Below are 26,185 nucleotides of genomic sequence, written 5' to 3'. Positions count from 1 at the left end.
ACAGGATTTAGTTGGCTGAAAACAAATGAGATTAAGCAGAGGACATGCCGATATGAGATATTCTACAGTTAAACTTGACTCGAAATCTAGAATCTATAGAGCCCTAATATACTTAATATACTTATGTAAAAACTGTAATCAACGTAAGGCCAGCCTACAAATTAATTAAAAATTAAGTCGATATTGTCTTCCAGCAAGAAGATATTAACTTGGTCAATAAAACATACATATGTATAAATATATATATATTATATATATATATATATTTTTTTTTTTTAATAAATATAATAATTTTTTAATGATTTTAATTTAATTTATTACAAGAGCGTTTCTGACTAGAGAAATCATTTTTAAAAATTAAATAAATAAATTAGTATTAGTAATAAAATTAAAAATTAAATAAATTAGTAAATATATCAAAATATAAATTTACATTAATTACAAAAAAAAAAAAAATAAAAATAAAAAATAACAAACAAATGCTTTCTTAACACTCAAGTTAAAGTTACTAAAAATATTTTATGCAACTTCTCCCATATAACAACTTATCCCACATAACTACTGAACTTTGTTGGCCTGTGTAATTGCCACTAGTTTAAGTTGAAGATATTCCAATGAGCACGCATTAAGTGACGCAAATCTATTCAACTTGAATCACGTGTACTTGACTTGTGTTTCTAACCAGCAAATGTCTAAATACATGCTCAATAAAACTAGCCATTTTCTAGCTAAATATACATACGTATGTACATATGTATTTATGTGCGTCTCTACGATAATAGCGTGCACACACATGCCTCGCCTATCAATATTTATGAAAAAATAAAAACCAAATAAAATAAAACAGAACCTCGAATACGCCTTCTTGCATGGGCGTCGCTATCATTGGGAAATTGTTGGCTGCATAAATTGCGTTGCATGTTTATTAAATTAAATAACTGCAAGCTGATATATTCACACAGTGTGTTAATGCGACAATTATTATGAACTCGAATTTATAGTACATAAATTTTCATTTAGCCCCAGTCGACAGAGTCACAATTCTGCATAATTATTATTATTTACTGTGGGCTCAACGATATCTGGTTCTAGTTTCAGCTTCAGCTTCAGATTGTGCGCCATTTGCACAGCTGCTGCTGCTGCTGCTATTGCTTTGATTACGCTTCAAGTGCAGCCTAATGCTTTGTGTAGGAATTTTCATTAAAAAAAAGTCAACAATACGAACAAATTCAAATAAAATGTAAATAGAAATTTCGCTTCAAATATGCAAATGAGTTTTTCCTGCGCACATTTTCTAATGGCATGCAGTATGAGCGGATTATTAGAAATTTCTGCTACGCTTCAGGGGAATATACATGAAAGTCTTTTAAGTACATAATTATGAAAATATTTATGTACACATTTTGTAAAGCAAAAACAAATTAAATTCATAATAAAATATCTGTATAAAATTATTGTGAAGTCTAAATATTCGTTTTCAATTGTTGTAAAAATTTTCATGAGCTCGCTTCTAAAATACTCTTAGTCAATCAAATTTATCAAAAGACTTACCTAATATTGCTTTTGGGTTGTTTTTTGGCACAAGTTTCTCGATATATATGTAACTTCAATATATACGTTTTTCTGTAAGAAATAAATAGATGGGAAATTAATTATTATAAAAATATTTATTTATGATATAAGCACAAAAGGGTTCAATAAAGAACTAATCAAATAAACAATTTATCATATAGAAAAGTAAAACCCTTTCCGTAAGCCCCTTCTAACCCACTTACAAATGAAATCTATTCAAACTTTTTACACCAACTGAAAGCCCTTTGACCCAAATTTCGTAGTTCTCACAACTGAATAGGTTTTCCTTATCGCCGCATTACGAAACCCACGTGAATTATTTATAATTCCCATCGCCTGTATCTAAACTAAATGATAATAAAATGTGTTTCCAGTTCAGTCTAGGGTATTTTTGGTGCAGCGCCTGTCTGCCGCATTATCGCTCCCACTGATAAGCGTTGTAAAACGTTAATAATCCATAAGGCTAGAGGGCCTCTCAATCAGTAATTGGGGGCGTGTGAATCAGTTGACAGGTGGCGATAAGTTGCAACAGTTGTCGATAGAACCAAACAGAGAAAGAGAAAGAAAGAAAGAGAGAGGGAGAGAGCGCTGGATTGATAAGCCCAAGTTTTCTTATCGATTTCAATTAAAAAAGACTTTGACTTTAGCATATATACGTTCTATATAAGTACATGAGCATTCAGCACAATCGATTTGACTCAGCATTGTGAGAGACACTAGCCTTGTTTGCTGAACTGGGCTCCAGACCATTTGGATAACTATTGAAACTTTCTTCAAAACGCAATTTGATAGACAAAGATTATTATATAATAATGCTGGAGAACCAAATTGTATGGATTGGATTTCTTAAACTTGTATTATAGAAAATTTAGAATTTTTAAGCTAAATCTGCCATATCTCGACAAGTAATTCCAGGCATATTTCTTGCCTACTCGATTCGATGCGATGTCATTTCATTTGAGTTTTCTTTTGCTGTATACAGAACTTGTTTAGCTTTTGTATTTGTTTACGCTTATATTAATGGCTCTCAAGGGTTCGCTTCGCACATAAATCAGCTGTACAAATAAATGATAAACACTCGAATGTGTCCGAACAACAAATCAAAAACTTATTAAACAGCATAAATTTCGCATTTGCCAAGAGCTAAATTTATCACAGATTCAACTGCAGCGCGCCCCTTGACAAAATGCGAAAGAAAAACAAAAAGAAATATTAACAAATGTGAGCAAGGAAAAAAAATGAAAGTGTCGACGTTTTGGAGGATCGCCGCTCGGATCGTCTTCTGGCATCTGGGGTGTGTTGAGTGCGCAGCACGTCTCACACATTTTGTTGTTCATTTTAAATATGCAATTTGCATGCATGCGCAAATTTTTATTTTATTATTAAGGAAAAAAAAAACAGTCAGAGGATGAACACCAAAAAAAAAGCAACTTCCTTATTTATTTAGGTTTACTTTATTTCCAGCTGGAACTCGACGCACTCGAGCGCATTTAATTTATTATTAACGTAAATTATTTATGCTTTAAGCAACGAAATAATTTTTGGCGTTTCTGATAAATCAATGAATTCACAACAAAGCAGAATCGTTTTGTTAAATAAATTTACTGCACAACAGCTGACATAAATTAAGTGAAATAATAATAACAAGTGAGCCAAAATTTTTTGCTTTACCTCTTTGAAATAATAATTAATAAAATGAAATGCGAATCAAAAATACTTTGAAAATGGAGAAAAGTAAGAGAAGAAAAAGAAAAAGAAGCAAGTGAAAGCGTTCAATAGAAATAATAATATATATTACTCAGCTGATTTATATGGCAGATCAATAAGTATTTTATTTATTTTTATAAGCGACAGAGCGAAGGAGAGAGAGAGAGAGAGAGGGAGAGTGAGAGGGCTGCCACATGCCAAATAAATAAATATAAAATCAGTTGTAAAGGCACTTGAATTAATTGCGGCAGATCTTTTTTACCCATACGTCTACGTAATATGACTGAGGCAACTTTTTATTGATAGGACCGTTAAAGCAAATTGAAAAAGTCAATAAATGGGGCCACAATGCAAATGAAACAGAACGGAGCTACATAGTTCAAAGAGTTTTTAATCAATTGCTAGCGATGCGTGTTTATTGCAATATTAAATGAGCGAATTGTGTCTTTAGCATAGGGTTCAATAGACGCCAGCATTTAGTGCAATAAAATTGTAATAAATATGTAAAAAATACCTCGTAGTTTCAGCTTGATTGAGCTCTCTCAAGTCTCAGTATTATTTCCCAGCAAATCAAATTCAAGTCAAGGTTCATGCCCAACTTGCCCTGAGCCTGGACCTTTGAGGTGTCAAGGAGCCGAACAATAGCACAATTAACGCCAGCTATAAACAGATATTGCGCATACGCCGCATGGCACATGGCATGGCCCAAGTTACGGCTACGTTGCCATTGTGTGTCTGTGGCTATGAAATGCACTCGTATCCTGTGCACAGCATTTTGAAAGCAACTTGTGTGCAGCTGCTAATTTAATAGCCAGCAAACAGCAACAGCAACAACAACAGCAACAACAAGAGAAATATGATTAACCACAGCAGCAGCAGCAGCAGCAGATACAAAATGAATGTTGCAATCTGCATGCAGCTTGGCAACAACAAGAACAACTGCAACAGCTACAGCAACAGCAACAGCAACAACTGCAACTGCAATTGCATGATTTTTGTTTTTGGCCCGTTGCGAGTCATAATGAAACCGAAAGCTGGCAACGTGCATTGGCCAAACAGTTGGCGTAAATTAACGTTCAAAACAGTTGAGTGAGAGACCATTTACACAATTTTTGTTCGTACAATTTTTTTTTTAATTTTTTGCATCTGTAATTTTGTTTTCCCCCTTTTTTTTTTTGTGCACACCTCGATTTTTCGCACACTCGTTGAACAGCTCGGCGGCGGCCTGCTTTACGGCTACATTTTGTGACCGTTGCTGCTGTTAAATTTGTCGCTGACTGACTTATCGGCATCTACATAAGGTAAATGCTTTTCATTTGCATTTTGAGCACCGGCTGCTGTTGCTGAGAAAGTCAATGCTGGGCATATTAGTACTGGCTAACGAGCAATTCGCCAAGCATCGGTTAGAAAGTATAGCTAACGGGTTAAGTGTAACTGCCTGCTTTTCATATGTGCGCTCATTGTAAGGTTCATGGTAAATTTGATTTGAGTGCAGCTTAGTTACGCATTTGAGCTTTTGGCTATATGGCGGGTTTTCATATATGTATGTATGTATATAAGTCACTTTTGTTTACTATTGTAAAAATACATATGCATATGTATATACGCTATGTTGTTCATTGTAAAGTTCATGTTAAATTACTTACGATTTTATGTGTTTATATGTGTAACAATACTCTTCTTATTTTTCTTAACTTTTATATATTATACATAATATAAATACATACATAATTATAAAATAATGGATTTCAAAAATCGAATGTCTTAGCAACATTGTAAAATACATAACAATTAAAATAGAATATAACAAAATAATTTTTTATTCCAACTAAATTTTCTGTCTCACATTTCATATATAGTTTGCAAAGTCTAAGATTAATATTAAGTTTTAGTGTTAGCCATTCGATATAACATCTTCATGGTAAGGTTTATGGCAATTGTTAAGCGACTATATTTTATTTTATTTGCACAGCTGAATTTTTTTTTAATACTCAATTTATTATATAAACACAACTGCAATTAAAACTATTTTTATATCAATTTCCGCAATACTTTTCAGAGCAGAAAATATTTAAAAATCCATTTTAATAAAGTGCACATACTACTAAGCCGACTTTTATTCGATTTTAATGCTCATTGTTCGAATATGAAAATTACACTTACAGCGGAGGGTTACGAAAAATGTAATCGAAAAAAAAAAAAATACATAAAAAAAATTGTTGCCTGCTGTGCGGCGAGTTTTCAACACATTAAGAGCAAACGCAACGAAACGATCGTAAATAATATGTGAAATATTATTATGGTACGCTTCAAATAACATTTACATGTTATAATTTTTGGTAGAGTACGTAATTCTTGAGCTCCCCAGCTATGCGGTGCTGTCATGTCTTTGGATTTGTGATCGCCCGCCTACTTTTTACATCATTTATTATGTGGCCAAAATCGTATAATGGCTGCATTTGGATTTGAAATACATTTAACTGAGAAGAGAGAGAGAGAGAGAGAGAGAGAGAGAGAGAGAGAGAGAGAGAGAGAGAGAGAAGGAACAGAGAGGGACAGTTGAACTAGGAATCTAAATCGTTGCATGTTGTGCGCGCGTGTGTGTGTGTGTGTATGTGTGTAAGTGCGGCACGCTTCGTTGCATGCTGCTGCGTTTATCGGCTCGCTCAGCTGCAACAGCAACTGCAACTGGAACTACGATCGCATTGAATGATTGAATGATTGAAGGTAGTCACAGCGCAGGCAAGCAGTTTAAGTTGATTTCTGATTTAGTGTTGTTTTTTTTTTTTTTTTTTTCTTTTAGTATGTATAATAGATACAGGTAGAGAGGCAACACTTGTGGCTACAATTCGAACTGTAGGCGTTGCTGTCTGCTCGCTGGGCTTTTGAGTGTCAAGAACTTGTCTTGGCCATAAAAGAGAAACCGGCAGCAATGTGCACCAAATGCACCAACAGGCCAAATGTAATTTGATTGTTGTTACTCTGGCTCTAGCTGCTGCTGTTGTTGTTGTTGCTGTTGTTAAAGTTCAACCAGTTTCATGGCTGAGCCAAGCTGAGACTTTTATGGTAACTTGCAGAAATCAGCAAAAAAAAAAAGAGTTGGCTGTCAATGCGCAGGTTGAAGTCATGGCTAAATACCTAGGCCATGGCATGTCGCTGGAAGGGCGTTTCTACATGCTCTTTGCCAAGAAGCAAAGCTAACAAAATGGAGCACAGTAAAGTCGTATATGAAGAGCAATAAAGAGCCAAAGCTAGTCTTGAGCAAAACCAGCTCAGCTTTGCTGCTTTTCGTATGTGTGTGTGTGTGTGTGTGTTACTATTCTACATAGATCAAATCGAAAAGTTAAGCATATCGAAACTTCACCTTCTACTAACTATTATGACCTGCTTAACAAAGTCAATAAACCCTTTAATCAACCACTTAATCAAAACCAAACGAGCCACAAACAAGTTTATTACGCCGATCTTCATTATATAAAGCCGGACTCAGCCACTAGAAAATACTCCAAATAGTGAGGACGCGTGCACTCAAGCATTGCGAGGCGAGAACAAATTGTAAAAAAATAGAGAATAGAATAGAATGGTGTATATATAATCATAAACAATAAATATATAGAATATAGCGTAGCGAGCGAGGGCAGTGAGCAGCTTATATGTATATGTACATAAGTAAGGTAAGTACGAATAAGTACCTACGACAAGGCGAGAGGCAGCGCATCGACTTTCAAACGGAAAGCGCCTATGAACCTGGCAACCGGTTTATTTTTTCAGCACTCAAAGTACGACTACAAATATAGCAAATCCCGAGCTGGAGTAGCCATAAACCAAACAAGCGGCAGAAGAAACAGCGACAGAGCAGCCGAAGCAAAGGGCAGAGCGAGTGTGGCAGATACTTGCTGGAAATCGAGTTTTTAGAAGCTGCTGACTTGGCCGGCCGCAGCGCAGGTAGATGCACCCCAACTTGGCCAGGAGCAGGAAATTGTTGGCCCAGACCAAAGCCACAAGCCAAAGCAATACACATAATGTACGCGCTGCACTGAGAGAAATCACTAACTGAATTAGTTGAATTAGTTGAATGTGTTTGCAGAAAAATGCGCAATTTACAAAGAGAGATAATTGTGATACATATATATAATTTTAAAAAATATAAAATATAATTATATAAAAATAGAATAAAAATATAAAAATAATACCTCTAAAATTATTAATAATAATAATGCAATAATTATATTATTAATCATATTATTTTGATTTTTGTTTTATTTAATTAACATGGGATTTATAAAAACTAATGATTATAATATAAAAAAAAATATATATAAATAAATATACAATCATATAAATTTAACAAGTTATTATCATATAGCAAAAAATACAAACTCCTTCTTCTTCGCCCCCTGTCTTTCGCTCTCTCACTTTTTATTTGATCTTCTATATTCTCACCTCTCTCTCTCTCTATCTCTCTCTCTTTCTATCTTTCTTTCTCTATTTTATTTAGTAGCTCTCTGTCTCTCTCTCTCTCTCTCTATCTCCTCTCTCTCTTCGCTCTCTCTCTCTCTCTCTCCTCTCTCTCTCTCTCTCTCTCTCTCTCTCTCTCTCTCTCTCTCTCTCTCTCTCTTTCTATAACTTATTTTCTTAGCTTAAGCTCATTTCCATTATAAATAATATCTAAATTTTATGAATTTCTTTCAGTGAATGCCCACACTTACATTAAGTGTTTGTGTATGAAGCCTTTTTGGTCAATGGCTTTTGCTGCGCAAAGATCACCAGCAGCAGCAGCGGCAGCAGCAGGAACAGCAGCAGCAACAATAACCAAGAAGTTGCCCCAAAGTTGGGGCGACGTCTCCAACTTCATTCGTCTACATCATCGTCATTATCATCATTCATTTTTCATTTTTCATGGCTGAGTGCCTGCCATGCAGTTAGCTCTGATTGTTTACAGCTGCCGTCCGCCGTCGTCTGGTTTGTCTGCCGTCGGCCGTCTGTCGTTGCCAGGGCCCGGTTCCAAGTCCGAGCTTGAGTCTGGGCTTTGAAAACAACAAAAGAAAAACAGGTTTCGCATTGCGCTCAAGTCTCGGCCCAGAGGCGACGCGCGCACAGCTGTTGTTCCAGGCTAGGTTCTGAAATTTAATATGCTCTCTACGCAGGATGCAGCCAGACGACGACGACGACAACGAAGACGGCCAACTAACAGGGACAGACAACGCACTCAACTGCAAGCCATCGTTGCTGTTAGCCAGGAGCTGTGACTCCAACTCCAACTGCAACTGCAACTGCAAATTCTGACTGCGGTTTGACCTAAAACTTTTCGAAGACAAGGCGTCGCGTCGCGTCTCGTCTCGTCTCGTCGCGTCTCGTCGAGTTATGTCCGTCCGTCATATGATAATGTTAAAATCTTGCTTTGGGCCCCAAAGCTTTGCTGTTCCGATTCATGTCTGGCCTTTGTTTTGGTTGCGATTCTCCCTCTCTCTCTCTTCTCAGCTTTATTCATATGAATACACTTGATGATGATGATGATATCTTATAAATGTGTCATCATATAGGTAACGGAAATACATAGGAGCTCTTCACATTTGATATACTTTCGAGGAGCAGAGAGTAAGTACATCGATAGTCGTGTCTCGCTAACTGTATTTTGACAAATTTAATTACTCAGAGTTAAAGTAAATCTTTAAAATGTTGTATCTATCTTTCGTCTTCCATTTACCTTTTAATTCCATTCTCCATCTACTGTTTTTGTTGCTCTTCTTCTACCTTCCAACTTTGAATCTTCTACGTTTCCTTTTTATGTTCCAGGTCCCATTTTCTATTTTCATTCTAACTTCTTATCTACCATCTATCTTCTCTATATTAGCACATATATTTTAGTTTCTATATTTTCTATAAATTATTTTCTTCAGTATTTTCTTCTTCAATCCTATATTTTATAGAGTATTTAAACTGAGACTTTATTTCATTTTGAAATTCTTTGTTTTATTTTATTTCAACATATTTTTTTTTGCTTTTGTTTTTTTTTGCTTTGGTGCAACTCATTATTTTGCGGTTGAAGAAGTTCGTTCTGTGTGCTGCGGGACCAAACTTTAGCTCTGGCGTTGAAGTGCATAAATATACAATTTTTCGCCTCTTCTGTGTTTCTTTTTCCTTCTGTTTATTTCATTCTTGTTTTTTTTTTTTTAAATTTATCTCTTTACTCTTTTTGTGTAAAACGGTAAACAATATAGCTTGTTGGTTTTTGGCATAATCTCTGGGGCATTAATATGCTATACTATGTATGTCGGATCGTTGGCTTAGTCAGATTTCAGCGGGTTTTGCTGGTGGGTGAGGCTGAGTTGAGTTGTGTTGAGTAGAGATGAGATGCGCTGAGGTGAGTCGCAAAACGGATTTTCATTGTGGTCAGCGTGCGCCACTCAGTCACAGAGAATCCGTTATTAACGGTTTTATTCTTTCCTTACTCTAAATCGATTTAAAACGCGGCTAAGGAAATGCCCAAAGGGCATTAAATGAGCACACACACACATACATAAATATATATGTACAACATATATATGTGTATATTTATTTATTGCTTTACGTGTGTGTGTGTGTCTTCTCATATGGTCAGCTGTTCAGATTTATTTCAGCTGCCATAGAAGGCCTTTGAAACTCAATCAATCTCAATTAGCTCAGGTTTAATTTGTTGCCTACGCTGGATAACTTTAATGATTGTTTATTTATAGTTAATTACTGTATTTTGTAGATGTTATTAAGAATTAATAAAGGCTGAGAAGTGCGAAAGATATGAAAAATAATTAAATAAACTATCAAGTTATAATTTCAAAAGCAAATTAATTTTTGTATATATATGTATATATTTTTTAATATATAAATACAATATTATAATTTTTTTAAATATTTTTTTTTTAAATATTTAACAAAATGTGCAGTAAATATTATGCTATAAATTATTTAATGCCTATAATTTTTTCTATATTTTTTAAGCTTTGCTTATTTACAGTTGTTTCAGTCAACAAATAAAAGCGATGGAATTATCAATTGGCAACAAAACAAAAAACGCAAAGTGCAATGTCAATGGGGCCCAAGTTCAGTTTTGAGCGCAACTTACACAACTTAAGGCCAAACAAAGCGAAATGCCAGTGTAAGTGTGTGTGTGTGTGTGTGTGTGTGTGTGTGTGAGGTGGGCTGAAATCAAAAAGGTGGCCACACCAACAACGAGACGAGACGCCTAATTGAGTTTGTGGGCAAACAGCGTCACCTGCATTTGGCTAGACGCGTTGTGCCCAAAATGTTGCATTGGGAAATATTTGTATAGAATTATATAATGATAGATGTGACATATTGATCGATTGAGAAATGCATATTAAGTGCGTTTGCCTGTGGGCAGCCAGACGACGACGATTCATAGCGACTTTTTATGGCCAAACATTTTGGCTGATGAAGAAGCTTTTTCATTTAGTTGAGCCCACTCAAAATATGTATATATATATAGAGAAGAACGAGAGAGAAACAGAGAGAGAGAGAGAGAGAGAGAGAGAGAGAGAGAGAGAGGGGAGGATGGAGACTGCAGCTGCAACAACTGGTCCATTGATTACTTTTGTGTCTGCAGCTGATGAAGCGATTGTGCAATTAGCTACAAAGAGTGAGAAAACGAGAGAGTGAGAGAGAGATAGAGAGAGAGTGGGCGTTCAACAACTGCAAATGCAGTTCATTATGTATAATTCATTATAATTTCTTGATTTTCATAAGCTGATTACGAGACAAGTGAAATTGGTTATAATTAAAATTAATTAAGCTGTCAGACAGAATTTCAAAAATACTAAGGAGTCATCATGCATTGAGGAAGTGCAACAGCAGTAGTCAAGTTTTTAAGTGCACTTATAGACGTTTATATATATAGAAGTATGAATAATGAGTAAGATATGAATTTGCTTAAAAATCAACTCAAATTAGTCAAAAAAAAAAATATTACTAAATGCAATTCTTATATTCCTTTGGGCTCTCTCTTCAAATTCTATAAACTGTTGCTTAAACTCCTTAAGCAGTAAACTGCTCCCCTGTCTAGACAGCAATGCCATCGTCATAATCATCATTAGTATCATCATCAGCAGCAACAGAGCTTAGGTAAATGCTGTCAAGGCATTAACACTTGATTACAAACGTTTTATAAGCAATACAAATAAGTTGGCTAATTACAAAAGCCTTTCAGTACGTCCGTCCGTCCCTCCGCTCGCCTATCAAGAAGCTATTTAGCAAAAGTGTAAGTGGTAATTTGAGAAAGAGAAGGCATGAAGAAGAGCAAGGGAGATCGAGCGAGAGGACACACACACACACACATTGTGAGTCAGTGACAATGTTTAAAATTTAATTACAGCTGCGATTTCACTTTTTTATAGCTAAACGTTTTTCCTCATAGACTTGACCCAGTTGTCGACAAGTGGCCGAAAACAAAACAGAAAAACAAAAAACAAAAAAAATTAAAGAATTCATCATTAGAAAATGAGAATAATATTTGATTATGTGTTATAGCAGCTGAAGTTGTTGTTGTTGTCGTTCTTCTTGCTCTTTCTGGTTAGTCATCAGCTGACGCCGACGCCGACGCCGACGCTGACGTTGACACCCTCATGCGTGTGCGCATGTCCGACCAAGACCCAATTCTCAGTGACAAAAGGAAAATTGTTATCAACTTGAACGGGCATATTGAATGACATTTCAGTACCAATTACAATAGACACACACACACACACATACGCACACGCATAGCAACAATTAAACGACTCGTCTAGTTCCTTCGAGCACATCAACAGACATACGCAGCGACCTTACAGAGACACTCCATGGACTACCATCGGACAGGCCACCTTCGCCGCTTGACAAGTGCCAAACGCCGCCCACGGAAATGGGAAAGTTTCGAAGGTCTGGCAAAAATATTTTTTTGTTTTGCTTGACAGCTTTGCCCGTGACAAACCCAAAAAAACACACACAAGTCAAAGAGTTGACTGTGGGCTGTGCCGAAAATTAAATTCACTCGACGATATATATATATATGAATAGTATAGTAAGTGCATGCATAATTATTACAGGTCCGCTCTAATTGTCTATAGATTCTTGGCATATTATCCAAGGCTAGGCTTGCCTACATATGTAATTTTATAGTTTTTAGCTTTAAATTGTAGTTAGACAAAGAGCTTATCTTATGAGAATAAATATTGTCATTATGTTTATATAATAAATTAAATATATAAATATATTTTACTATATATTTTGATTAAAATTGTTTATTATTAATATTTTTGTTTTTGATTTTCTTATCTTTTATATTATTTTACTACATTATTTAATATTTTTATTTTTATATATTTTATTATTTCTTTTTATTATTTTATTTATTTTTATTATTTTATTTATTATTATTTTGTATTTTTTTTACTACATTATTTAATATTTTTATTTTTATATATTTTTTATTATTATTATTTTATTTATTATTATTTTGTATATATTTTTTTTATTAATTTTTTATTAAATATTTATTATATGTAAATATATATACATTTTTTTGTATTTATTTATTATTTTATTTTGTTTTTTGTTATTTATTTATTTTTTTTTTTTATGACAATTTAAAATTTTTTGAAATTGTTTTTGAGTTGACTCAACTGAGGCTCAACATGATTGAAGACTCAACATGATTTCTATCTGCTATATAAAAAGCTTGGCTAACATCTTGTCAACTATCTTTAATTAAATAGGAGCAAACCAGCATGATTTCAGCTTGATCTATTTTTAGCTGATTCAGCGACTTACTAAGACACTAAAGGCAGACAAAAAACACATTTTAAGACTCTCTAATATATTGTTAATCATATAGTTCAACTTATCTTATCTAAAATATATTTGCAGAGTCTTAAGTCATGAGCTTGCATATCTTAATTATCTAATATAATGCCATATCGCAGACAGCTCGTATATCTCCAAGGGGAACTTCCACTAGAAAAACCAATTGATGAGCTTTACGCCTATCGCTTTTAGCTCAAGACAGTTTCAATCCGCTGTGAGTTCATTTCATTTAAATAAATATTGTATATATGAACTTTTTTTGCTTAATTTAATAATTATTTTGCTCTATTTCTGTGTGGATGTTGCGCGCCTAATCAATTTCAATTGAAGGTGTCGCATGGCACTTGTTAAGGCTGATCTATTGAAGGCCTATTGCTGCCTATAACACACCGAAATAGCAACTGACGTAGGCGAACGTTATTGTATTATAACACTTAAGCGAAGGTCATGCGAAAGATGTCGAGCGGCTAAACCGACATCAGCTTTCATCTATAAGTGCTATGAGTGCGGCTAATTGTTGAAACTGTCCAGAGAAGTTGATCCACTTTGTGCCTACCTTTAAGGCTCTGACACAATCAGAAAGCATTTTGACTCACCGAAACTGCAAAGAGAAATAAATAAAGAAAGAAAAGTTTTAGTTTTAGTCATGAAGTTTGCACTTAAGCACTATAGATTGTTTATAGACCTGTGATTAAATTGTCAATAAAAAAACAAAAACATAAGTTGCAAAAGGGAAATGCCAATTACTTATAGATATACATATATAACTGGACAGCGATTGGCGAATGTTATTCACCTTGAAGAAATATATTTTCTAATTGGGAGAATTCGCATTTACTAAACTTCAGTTCAAACTCGACTGCTCCACATGCAAAGAGAACAAAGATTGCAAAAATATAAATTTGAGTATTTTACATATATAGCTTCTTATATAACCTTTCTCTTGTTACTATACTTTGAACTCTGACTTATAATACCTTGAAATACATGTTTATACAGCCAACAATTCTCCCACAATAAATTAATTGCTTTGCTGCATTTAAACATAATAAAAATCAAACTAGTTTCTACACATTTGTTTGCTTTTGTCGCTTATCTAGATTTGACTTTCAAATTTGCAGGTTTTTTTTTTGTTGAGTATCAGATATACATATATAACATTTAACTAATTGCGAATAGTTATCATAGAAGTTGTCAAGATAAGCGAAACTTGAAAATAAAATTGATAAGGAAAAGAGTTAGACGGCTCTAATTGGATATGCTGGACTCAAGGATACCCTGTCAGCTGTTGCCAGCTCAGAATTCGTCTTGAAATGATCATTCCATTCCATTTGGTTTCCTTACTTTTTCAACTAATCTCATCAAAATGAAACAATGAGAACCTCATAATCGCTCTATAGCGTATAGATTTCAATCAGCTTTCATCCAATCTCAATCCTTATCATATAAATCAGCACATGCCGTGCTGCCTCCCACAGAGATCTTAATATAAACCATAATCCCTATATATATGCATTTCCCAAAGGGTTCCGACTTTAGGAAACAGCAAAGCAACCTCGACGTTCGTATCGTATTGTAAACTAATGTCGCATTGAGTATCAAATGGCTGGGAAATGAATAGAAATAAAACAAAAACGTGCACTTCCTGTAGAACAAATCACATTGCAATCAGCTGATCATTTTGTATAGCTAGACCAAGAAACCCTATATAGCTCCAGGCATACATAAATATATACATATACATATAAATATTCATTAATACATATATATGTGTGTATTTGTTTGTTTGTTTGTATGCCCTAGACATGTGCCGCTAGATTTCTGATAACTGATGCCAACACTTGTGACGCACTTGGATAGGGGAATACGTGATTCTACGATTCCTAAATAGAAGCAATGAAATAGAAAATACAGTAGTTACTCAATATGAGGTAACTCTTATTTGCATTGGCACATTTATAAAATTGCATTGAAACTGTATTCAATTTATTAAAAATTTTTGCATAATAATTTATAATGAGTCATAACGTTAGCAAGTTCTGTTTAGCTAGCGTTCACTGTCGCGCTTCATATGTATTATATACAAACATGAATCTATCTATTCAGACTCAGAAACGTTTCATTCTGCTGCTGCGGCTGAGGCTGCTGCTTGACAACTGATTATTATAGTTTTGTTTATAATGCGCGAACCGTAGACCGCCGTCTTTCTCTGCCCCTCCCCCTATCTCTATCAGTCTCACGCTGTCCCTCTCTAACAATTCCAACACCTTTGTTGAGTAATTTGCGTATCAATGAATTTTGTGTTGTTTTCTTAGTATTATTATCTGTTCGCTGACACTCTAGCGCGCTCTCGCTCTCTCTCTGTGTCTCTGTGTGTCTCCCTCTACTTCTCCCCTTCCGTATCTGACGATTACACCTGTTTGCTTAGCTTGCCAATTGCAAGATTCATCCGCCGCTTCGGCGGAATCTGAAATTTGTCATCAAAATTTATGCGGAAGTTCGTGTTTTTATTTTTGATTTCGTACACTCGCATTCCAAGGTTTTTGGGGGTCTCCCTTTGTGATAAGCTTCCAAAACTTTTCTGTGTCATTTTGGCCGTGTTGGCGCTGCTCATTGATAAGCTTCACGTCGATTTCCAATTGCTACGAATGACGCTGCCGTTCCATAACAATTCAATTTGATAAGGCCAGGCCAAATCATCTAGGGTCTATCTATAAAATAATATTCCACTATATTTATTTTTATGTACCTATAATTATGATGATTGTGTGTATGAGGTGAAAGTATAGAAATATTGATAGACTTTTTCGAAATGTTATGGGGTGGGTAAGGTATTTAGAGAGTAGAAGAACTAAAGGAGTATAAGTGTAAGTGATAAAGTAACTAAGTAGTAGTCCTAAATCTGAACTTGGGAATGGGTATATTTAAAAGAATTGTCAAAAAACTAAACACTAATATTAATAAATCAAAAACTTATTCCAAATTAATCTTAACTTTTAAAACAATCTAATGCAGGGTATATACTAGTCGAGAATTCCCACAAAAACCACACTTCTTCCTCGCTGTCAGCACCCTTTGGCGCTATATAACTCTTATACAGGGTATATTCTAGTCTAGCTCTATTCTAGCTCTACTCTTCTGAGTCCCAATTTTTTCTAGCTTCCAGCGATTTCTGTCGCTATCAAATGATAGTGCAGCACGCATAATACCTCATGTTTGTTCTCATTCTGCTCGAATACGTTTTTCTTTTATTGGGGGTGCCAAGAACTTTGTTGCCCGAGTTCAGTTTTAGGTTCCTTCTAATCTCGTTCGATAATACACAAACATTTGGGGCGTGTGTGCTGCAGCAGAATCCATACATACATATGTAGAATTTTAAAATTAGGCGATCGACTGACTGCGTGTGGATTTTCTAGCGTAAAGATTCTCTATAAAGATTTGTGTGTTGTTTCAGATTAACAACATGAATGGCATTGACCTTGCCTGGGCTGGGTGTACTTAAGGCGCTTTCGGAATGCTTGATTGCGATTTGTGTTTTCATTTAATTTGGGGCAAAACTTTAGCAGAACTTTTATGGATCTACCTAATCATAATTTTTTTATTTTTGGCCGCAACCTCAAGAAGCTTGGTTTTTTATTTTTATTTTATTTGTTTTTAAGCACAATTCATGCAAAAAGCGTATTTGGCTACGCATTTGGAGGGGTAACGCGCTCGTCTAACGGCACTTTTGGCACCCAAACAAAAATTATAAAAAATTAAATAAAATTGCGCAAATGCCAAAAAGAAAAACATAAAAAAAAACAGCAACAACTGCAAAGTAAATACTTATGGTAATAGCATTTGAGGTCCGTTAGGAAACGGAGCAGTTGAGGGCCTCGTATCGTAAGTGGGTTAGCTGCTTCTGCTGCTTCTTCTTCTTCTTCTTTGTTTTTAACTTTATTTTCATCTCCATATGACACTTCAGCGGGGCCATAAAGAGTTGAAATTAAATATATACATATGTATGTATATAGATATATGTATGTATATGTATACAAATATATATTTATATACAAATCACACCTAAGGGCATACGAGTAGTGGCACTATGTACTTGTGTGCGTGAGTGTGTCTGTACGTCTCATGCCAAACGAAGCGCAGCAACAACAAAATACAATAATATATTACATTAGAATTTCTAAGCAGGGCAGCATTTGCATAAGCTACTGCGTTTCATAGCAGGCAGACTGCGAGAGAGATTGCTTTTGGCTACATACTTGTATATTTATAAATATTCAATTCACTTTGCCAACGCTTGGAGAGCGCTTGTAGAGCGAAGCAGCATGCATAAGCAATTTAAAGATGCGGCTTGGCTGCTGAGTTTTATAGCAGCGAGCTGTGGTGCAGACGCTGTCAATGCAGTGATCTTTGAAACGAGCTTAAAGGATGAGGATAACAAAACGCGAGAAAGAGAGAGAGAGTGAGTGCTGTAAAGCAATGTGCGATGAAGCAAGCAGTTGAGGTTACATAGTAAGCAATCGTATTTTAAGCTTGAGTTCTATAGCATTCAGCTTTGCAATAAACAGCCAGCCGACTGCAGCTTGAAAGGAAAAGAACTTAGCAATAAAAGAAAATGATGAATGAGGATAAAAACTTAAAGATAACTAACTTAAAAGATAACTATGAATAAGATTTGCAATAAGGGAGCAAAAAACTACCAAATAATAATAATTAAATTAATAACAGATACTAAATACTATCAAAGCTATATTTACACTTAATATTAAAAACCTATTAAGTGAAATTAAAAACCAATTTTTATATGAATTTATAGAGCATGTATCATTTTATAGAAAATAGCTTTATACATAATTTTTTATTAACAAAAATTCAAGACATAATCAATTAAAAAATTTCCAACCAAAAAGAATATTTTACTAGCGTATTTTATAGCACAAGACCTTTTATAGCAGCCAGCTTTTACAGCTAGCATGAAATGGAAAGCTGAGCAAAATCGAAGCCCGAACACGTGCTGCAAATTGATTACAAGAAAATAGCGCAACAAATCGCGAAACACAAAGAAAACAAACTAAAATAATTAACAATTCTCTTAAGCAAACAAAGCGTTGATTAGTCTCAAAGGGGGGCCATAAACAATAATAAAAGAATAGCAACAAATGCAGAAAATTTATTTTTAAAAAATAAAAGTGGCTTAAAACTAGGTAAAATTTCACTCGTATCGGAACGTCAGCAACTATAACCTAAGATGTTTGCTCTCGTTGTCTTACCGTCTCTCTCATTCTCTCTATCTCTCTCTCTTTCTTTCTCTCTATCTCTTTGCATGACTCGGCTGTTGCTTTGATTAACCCTCGTTTCGATGCTGATTTAAATCTTCTTTGCCAACAAAAGTCTCAGCCCGCCTTTCGGTCCCCCCCTTTGACTGCTCATTAGTGAACCGACGAACGACATTGACAACAATATCGATGCTTTTGTAAATTGATTTTTTTAAGGTTCTCTGCGCTCTGCTTTTTAAGTTTTGTGCAAAAGTTTCACCTGCTGACGGTTCGCTGGCTCTTTTATTGATTCACTCGAACTACACAAAGTTGAATAGAATTTCCACGAGTTTTCATCCAAAATTTTTCTATTCAGCGAGTCACCACTGTGCCACTCAAAAGCCATATGGATATGTTGGGCTAAAACACAGAACTCATTTGCCAAATGTATTTCAATGGAAAAAGCTGCTTCAAAAACCGCAAAAATAAAGAGCTTTTGCAATTGGGTATTACCGACCGCAGAATACTCATTCACGGCCTAAACGCAGTCAGACCTATTTTCAGATTTAGCATGACCCCACCGATATATGCACAATATTACATATTATTATAAATCATTAGATCTTCTAAAGTAATTTAATTGTTGAATCTTGCTTCTAGTTTGTCGCTCCAAAACTGTAGAAAATACTCGTAAATATATCCGCTATATCATCATCTATGATCCCTATTCCAACCTTTAAATCTCTAGATAGACGCACGAACATCAATAGGGACATTGCACAGAACCAATATACTCACTTCACTTTCCTTAATGACATAAACATAAACAAATATATATTATTGTTTCAACGCTAAATTCAATAAAACTTTGAGTAGGTAAAGTGCTAAATAAATAGGCATAAAAAACTGCTTAGAAACAAAACGAAACGAAAGGAATTAAGTAAACAAGCATCGTAAAATTGTAAAATTAGGCATAAAGTCGGAACAGATCGCTTATCTGTAAACATCTTGCTAATGTCAGCTACTGTTATATAGTATATATAGAATATATAGTATAAATATAGTATATATATACCGAAAAGCTGAACCTTATCGGCCTGGTACGTTTACCTCAAGTGGCGCTACGAATTTCTCAGTTCTGTTTGTTTATAAACAAAGCAAAACACAACAAAAGTTAAGCTATGTATATACATACATATAAATCTGTATATACTATAGGCCGGGCGGAACTGTGAACGGGCTAATAGATTGAATGAAAGCTCCGGGCACAGATGTTCGCCAATTTGTATTCACAAATACTATTGAGCGCAATCCAACACCTCGGAATTATTTATTGCAAATGTCATCGGACCCAAAAATATTTAATTGATATTATACTTAAAGCATCGGGCCTGAGATTGCTGATTAGATTTATGACTTCAAAACGTGCTTTTTTTTTTTGGCACAGACAGATCCATAATGCGATGCATATATTTAGAAATTAATTTAAATAAATATATACATATGGACATTACATACATAAAGGTTTTTTTTTTTTTTTTTTTTTTTTGCAATCATAAAAGTTTAAAAAATTAATTTATTGTCACATAAATCATGGATCATAAGTCTATCTGCTTTTGACTAAGTGTTTATAGGAGACAGCTTAAAACATTTAAAATGCAAAATTCATTTACTATATTAACTTAAGATCATTTAAACTGGGTTAACTCAAATGAAGCTAAACTTTTTTTATTTTTATTTTTTTCCTCTTCTTTTGTAACTTTTAGTAACTATTAATATATTTCTTCAAAGATTTACTTCATTTTTTGTTGGAAATAAATAATAATAAAAAAATAAAATAAATTTTAATAATTTCTTTTTAAACTTTTTTTTGCTACCTTTCTCATATTTTATATTTTTAGTAAAATGAAAATATTTCATTTTCAAAGAAGAATTTTAATATTAAAATAATAATTCATTCTACTTTTGTTTAGATTAAAAATTTTTCATTATATTTCACTCCTTTCATTTTAATGAATAAGAAATGCAATTAAAAGAGTTTCCGTGCCGCAACTTCATTTCATATGAATACAGAAAGCAGAGCAAAACTCCTTTTATTTTGTACTCGCTCACACTCACAGCACACAGACAATGTCCTGTTTTTTTTTTTTTTTTTCGAAGAGATGCTGCACAACTCTCCCTGTACTATGAGCTCAGTTGCAAAAACTCTCTGTCGCTCTCAGCTTTTGACAAAAAAAAAAAGAAAACAGAAAAAAACTTCACGCAGGGCGCGAAAAAAATTCCCATTTTGTTGTTGTGGTGGCTGCAGACAGACCAAAAGGTTTCTCAATTGGGTTTGTGTGTGTGCAAGTCTATGCTCGCCGCAACTGTATTGAATTTGTGCTTCTTCTTTACCTTATGTTTATTATTGTTGGTGTTGCTGGTGCTGTTGTCCGAAGCCCAAATTCTAATTGGAATCGCTTTAGTAAATTGTTGAAACACTTTTAATTTGTTTTGTTAAACTGTTAAACACTTTAGTATTAAATGAATATGAATATTACTTTTTTATGCCGTTAGATTTTTAAGATTATTACTTTTAATTTTTTTTGTGGTATTAATTTATATTTGCTTCTTTTCCTCTAAGCGTTTCATTCAAAAAATTTTTTCGCGTCGCCGCGTTGTATTTGATTTACCGTTATTAACGAATTTCACTTTCAATTTTTTCTTACGAATTTATTTTTATTTAATTTTTAATTTATTTTTAATTGAAAATATTGCCGCGTTTTATTGCACCGACTCCGATTACGAATAGAACACAAACATCAGCGACTGCAGTTTCTTTTGGGATGCTGCTGCTGCTGCTGCCGCTTCTCTCACAATTGAAATCAACAATGCGCGAACAATGCGAAAACAAATGACAAAAACCTTTTGGGCAACTTGAAAGCGAATTTCAACTTTCCGCTCCACACAACCGCACAGCGCGAAAAAATTTTCTGAACTGAAATCCAATAAGAGTCTGCTGGCAGCAGGCAGCAGGCAGCGCAACAGTGACAGCCAGCTGCAAGCGACGGACAAAAGCAACGAAAACGAGTCGAAGAGAGTTCGGATAATATACACGAGTATATGCCCTGTAAAAACATATTATACATAAGTAGTTCAATTATATAGCATGTATAATATTCTATTGCTTTACTGAGCTTTTTATATTATATACGAACATCATCTCATTTATATTTATTAGTAATTTTTAAAATGTGCATATATACTATTTAAATTATCTGCTTACGAATCGTATATACCCCACATTACTGTATACACTCGGCAGGCAAACGCACGACGGCAACAACAATGAAAAGTACAGCTCTCAAAAGTAGCAGCAACAACAATATCTGTTTCAGCACTGCAAACACAATGTTGAGAGCGAAGCGAACAAGAGAGATTGAGAGAACGCGCATGTGAGAGCAACGCACTACCAACAACAACAACAGTAGCAGGCAAAAAGTAAACACAGTGGAACAGCATAATTATATATAAGAGCGTAAATACAGAGAGAGCGAGGTAGTGAGCAGCAAAGGTGTGCGTGTGGGTGAGCTATCGGCACGGTGTGTATGTGTGTGCCTAAGCGGGCTTTTTGTTGTGGGTTTTGTGACGACATATGTGTGTATGAATGTAGAGAGATAGAGAGAAAGACGAAGAGTAAATAGCATGGAGTAATGTTAGAAGTTTTGACTGTGGAAAGACAATATTTATGTTAAGTGTGTTTTATCTAGATAAACAGTCATTGAAACAACCACCCCCAAGAACACATTACTTCGATTTCGACAAACACGAGCCCACATTAAATATATATTACCCTCACTTCACTTTCATAATAGCATGCAGATCGATCATGTTGCATGCGGCTCTTAAAACAACCCTCATTGCATGTAATGACAGCACATTAAATTACTTTCAACGAAATGCGAAACACTTCACTCATGATAATCATACCCGCATATGACCGATGGCCATCGAAATTGCATTGTTACGAGCTGTGTTTTATTGGCCTTCATTCAAACACTTGAATTTCAACCCCCCGAGTATTGATAAATTGCCCCGTGACAAATCTGTGTAGCCGATCTTGAAATGTAGGAAATCAAAGCGAGTAACAGTCTGGCAACGCTTTAAGCGCCACTTCGGAGCAAAGTCAAAATGCAAATGCAAAATATTTTCTTTACCGTCGTGACGGTCGCTCTCTTGTTATTGTTGCTGTCTCTGTCGTTGCTGGAGAGCAAGCAAAAGCAGTGTATGCAAACACAATTTTGAGCGTGCCCATTCGTTCGCTCCCGCTCGCTCTCTCTCTCTCTCTGACTGACGCTCTCCAGCTGTTAGCAGCGCCGCATGTGGTAACAATAACAATGTGCTGTTAAATAACAGTGTCGCTAACATTAAATGTTAGCAATTCAGATTTACTACCCGAGGCAAGATTTTTCATTTATAATCTCTTATTAGAAATAAAATATATTACATTTAATGAAAATTACGTATATAATTTACACAATAATTCGATTAAAGCGTGACATAGAGGAAGTAACCCGGCAGCTGATAATGTACCAACATGAACAAATCTCGCGTTGCGACAATCTGCGGGCATTTGTACTCTTATCAAACACAAAGGAGGAGAAGAAGAAGAAGATGTGGGGGACAACAAAAACAACAAAATGTTTATTCCAATTACACCATACGCAACAGCTGTTGACAACAGGCCAACTGAAAGATCGAGTAAGAAAAACCAGAAAGAAACAGAAAAAACAAAGTGAAATGAAAGAAAAACAAGAAATCAAAACAAGCTCAACAAATCGAGCACAGACGATGGAAAATGTTGGGGATGTGCTTTGAATAATTACGATCACTCGATCGGGCCCGGGTGCTAACATACCCAAATCATGGCCAGAACAAATGATATGGAATTGTGTCGATCACGAGCCCCGAATTGTCAACATCGTGCAACAGGATTGTTGAGCTAATTTTTATAGCCATTCTGATAGCGATCAAAATGATGAACTTTCTGGGGGGAAAACAGGTGCGCTGGAATGGAGAGGGTGTATTTATGGAAATTGTAGTAAAAATTAGATTAGACGCGGTAAAGAAAAGGTTAAGAAATAGACAATTATAATCGTAGCTGTTGAACCCATTACAAATTAACTTTACTTACCTCTATTAGGATTTTTTTTTTGTGTTTACATTTTAAAATTAAAATGTGTATTTCTTAATTAAATTTTTGTTACAGTTTTCTATTTTAATATTACATACAATTTTGATTAAATTAATTTAGAAAAATGTATTGAATTATTTATGATTTATATTCTGTTCCAAAGACTGAATAGAATATTAAATCAATATAAGGAATTAACGTGATTTATTAAAATGTATAGTAAAAATAAATTAAATCATTGGTATTTATTTTTTTTATAAAAACTAAAAAATTATTAAAAAAACCTAAAAAAATTTTTTTTTTTAAATTTAATTTCTGAAATTGTTTTTTTTTTATGAAATTCAATTGAATAATTTTTGTAACTTTCATTTTTTTATGTTAATTTAATTTATTTATATTTAGTTAAAAGTGTTTAAAATTTAAAACACGTATTAATTGTTTAAAGTTGCGGTTATTTTTTCAATGTTTTACACAGGATTATGTATACAAGTATTACACAACTACAAACTCTTTGCCAGCAACATGGATCTTTTCTTATCATGCTATCTCAGCCAACTATTGCTATCTCTGTCTGAAACGCACTCTTCGATCGTAGGTGCTGTCCAATTGTAGAGCAAGAAACAGTAGCCAACTCAAGATATATCATATAAGTTCTTTCCAAGAAATCAGCATAGGTCAAGCAGACGATGCAGACGAACCCAAACGATAGACAGAGAAAGAGAGTGAGAGAGAGGGGGTAAACAGACAGTGAAATTGGCGGCGATTGAATGCAAGACCCCGACGACGACCTCAGAGACAAACAGACACAGAGAGTGAGACAGACAGCTAAATATACATACTTCATAAGTAATCAAAAAAAAAAGTTGCGTAGGACCAGTGCAAGAAGAAGAAGCAGCAGCAGCAGACTCCAGTTGAAGTAGAAGAGGCAGACAAAGGCAGAGTCTAGACTCTGATGAGCTGCAGATAATGCTGCTCAGTTTTTATATCTTCATATATCCATACATATGCATTTTTTTTTTTTTTTTTTTTGATAAATGCGGCTCATCATGTAATTTTAAACGCAACGCGCATGTTAAACAAACAATTTTCCGTGACAGTGTAAAATTTTTTCCTCACCGGAGTGGGGGCTATAATAGGGAGCTACATGTATGTATGTATGTGTGTTTGGGCTAGCCTAATGTAATACTTGACAGCGGGATGACGCGTAAAGAAAGCGAGTGTTAAATGCAACTTTTATGCCATGTTTTTTATCTTCTTCTGCTGCTTCTTCTTCTTGCAACGTGTTGATGGATTTCTTCCTGTCATACATATACAACAAGAAGCAGCAGAGATAGAGAGAGAGGGGGAGAGAGAGGGTGGCCGAGAGAGGGCACAAAGAGAAAGAGCTGCCAACCCGTTTAGTGGCAATGCATGTGGGCTGATGTCGTGATAGAACTTGTTACGCTTCTGCTTCTTCCTCTTCAACTACACTTAGCTCGTAGTCGCATTCTAGTCAAAACACAACAACAAAAACAACAAAATTATCATTCCAAATGCGTGTACTACACACACACACACGGAATGTGTAGGTGCAGCTGTGTGTGTGTGTGCGTGTGTGGGTGTGTGAAGGTGGCAGCAGGTAGCAAAAGCTTTCTAAATGAAAAACTTGATGATATACCATAAACATAAATGAACCCTAGACCCTTCAATTCTAAAATAATTTTGTTTGCCTTTTTATGTTTATAAAGATCATAAAAAAATTAACTAACTGTATATCAAATGGTAAACATAGATTTATAAAAAAAAAAAACTTATTCTTGACATACTTTTATATGTGAATAGAATTCCCATTCAATAATAATTTGGAAATTTTGTATACTAAATTGGTGTTGGCATATCTATAGTAAAAATAAAAAAAAAAAACAAAAAAAAAATAAATAAATAAATAAAATAAAACTAAAAAAAAAAAACAATATAAATATTTATAAATTGAATGATATATTATATTAAAATTCAAATTATATTTGGTAGCTGAAAATAGAGAATTTCTATACTAATGCATATTTATATAGAAATATTTAAAAAATATATATAAATGAAATATTAATTAATCAAGTGATATATGTACATATTAAATTGAATTAAGAAATACTATTGCTATTTATTATTATTATTATTATTTTTCTCTTTTGTAATATTTATTATTTGTATAATATTGCAAATGAATTCAAAATACAAAATAATGCAAATAATGCACAGATATATGAATAAAATTTATGATCTACAGACGGATAAAAAATACCCACTTATCATTTACAAAAAAAAAAAAAAAAACAAATATTATATATGGCATATATTATATAGGGCACGAACAAATACTTTATAGCCCGCTCATCCATTGAAAAAAATAAACTATTTCGTTAAAATACAGTCCAGAGTCTTCCCACAAAAGAGAAAGCGAAAAAAGTAAACTAGCTCAGATATTTCTTTAACATATTATTAAATAATAGAACAAGTTCCAACCTAGACTAAACTAAGCCAAACTTTAGCTGACATAACTTTCTATACTAGCTCTTTATCTATCTCTCTCCCTATCTCTCTGTCTCTCTCTCTTTCTCACTCTTAACTCCCTCTCTAGCTGTCTCCAGAATGACAAAACGAGGAAGTA

At 34.3% G+C, this 26,185-nt stretch overlaps 1 protein-coding gene and 1 long non-coding RNA gene across 2 annotated transcripts in view; both read right to left on the bottom strand.

The window, feature by feature from the left end:
- The window catches only part of Dyrk2 (Dual-specificity tyrosine phosphorylation-regulated kinase 2), a 61,538-nt gene extending 59,915 nt beyond the window's left edge, over positions 1 to 1,623 (bottom strand). The window contains exon 1 of the mRNA XM_030385141.2: positions 1,552 to 1,623. The gene's annotated coding sequence lies outside the window, so the exon portion shown is untranslated. The remainder of the gene's footprint in view (positions 1 to 1,551) is intronic.
- Positions 1,624 to 2,155: 532 nt separating this feature from the next.
- On the bottom strand, positions 2,156 to 3,304 carry LOC149091690 (uncharacterized). Its single transcript, XR_016196609.1, has 2 exons — positions 3,026 to 3,304; positions 2,156 to 2,854 (listed from the first exon to the last, which is right to left on the bottom strand). It is a non-coding gene; the product is annotated as an uncharacterized LOC149091690 (long non-coding RNA).
- Between the last annotated feature and the right edge of the window lie 22,881 nt (positions 3,305 to 26,185).

This window comes from Drosophila navojoa, chromosome 3 (genome assembly GCF_054131105.1).
Source record: "Drosophila navojoa isolate 15081-1374.11 chromosome 3, UAZ_NAV_1.0, whole genome shotgun sequence".
In the NCBI taxonomy this organism is placed as follows: Eukaryota; Metazoa; Arthropoda; class Insecta; order Diptera; family Drosophilidae; genus Drosophila; species Drosophila navojoa.
This window is presented reverse-complemented; position numbering and strand designations above follow the sequence as displayed.